Raw genomic sequence first — 477 nt, 5'->3', positions numbered from 1 at the left:
AAATATGAATATTATAATGGTGTAGAGTATTCTTTAGATGAACATGTTTAACTAGATGTAATATTCTAGTTATTGTTTTAGTGTAGTATTCCAGTGTTTTAGTGTATTGTGTACTGTATTAAAATTGACCATACTGTGAAGTCATTGCCAAGGCGTTGTGACGCCACATTAACCTATACTAACACTTTTCAGTCGACAGCACTAATAAATCACTGCCAAATTTATTATTATTATTGTTGTTGTTGTTGTTGTTGTTGTACTTCTGAGCAGCTAATTTACATGAAACCAAAACTCAAACTTATCTTCTAAGCATTATTTTTTGTTGAGGAAATGAGGCATTTATGAGCTCATCTAGCAATTTATGCTGTATTCAGTTAGAATGAATTAGCGTGTTAGTAAAATGCCACCGGCAAACAGAAATTGTTAATAGAAACTGTTAATAATTGTGTGAATTGTTAGTGCTTAAAGCATTCTAAT

The sequence above is a fragment of the Teleopsis dalmanni genome, chromosome 1, assembly GCF_002237135.1.
Source record: "Teleopsis dalmanni isolate 2A chromosome 1, ASM223713v2, whole genome shotgun sequence".
Taxonomy (NCBI): Eukaryota; Metazoa; Arthropoda; class Insecta; order Diptera; family Diopsidae; genus Teleopsis; species Teleopsis dalmanni.
This window is presented reverse-complemented; position numbering follows the sequence as displayed.